Source organism: Fulmarus glacialis, unplaced genomic scaffold (genome assembly GCF_000690835.1).
Source record: "Fulmarus glacialis isolate BGI_N327 unplaced genomic scaffold, ASM69083v1 scaffold6310, whole genome shotgun sequence".
In the NCBI taxonomy this organism is placed as follows: domain Eukaryota; kingdom Metazoa; phylum Chordata; class Aves; order Procellariiformes; family Procellariidae; genus Fulmarus; species Fulmarus glacialis.
The window spans coordinates 57,059-57,522 of record NW_009189755.1 but is presented as its reverse complement, the minus strand read 5'-3'; positions in this window follow the sequence as shown (position 1 = coordinate 57,522).

The window sequence follows — 464 nt, the reverse complement described above, 5'->3', positions numbered from 1 at the left end:
TGAATTAGTTAAGTGGTTAAGTTAAGCTGAACTACTCAAGTTTAGCTTAACATTAGTTTGGTTTTTTAGTTTAGGTTTAATTATTTTTAAAGGCTTTGTTAAACTCTTGCAGTTTTTTTCATATAAGCAAGCCCTTGTATCAGGGCTTACTGAGGACTATTTAAATAAAATAATTAGTCTCCTTAGATTACAGCTCCTGTTACATGGGGTTTGCTTCATCTTCAGTAAAGTAACATCCTTTGGGTTTTCTCAAACAAAACAAAATTAATGAATGGCTGCTTTCCAAATCCAGCTCTGTCTTGCAACACCCTGTGAACAGATTTTTTGCCACGTTTAAGTTTATTACATGATCTAATTAGCATGACTGTGTAGGTGCATGGAATGCACTGGGGGAGAGGAAAAATACAAGTGTGCAAAACGCTGTTATATAATTTGCTACGGGGACACACTTCTTAAAGACAGAG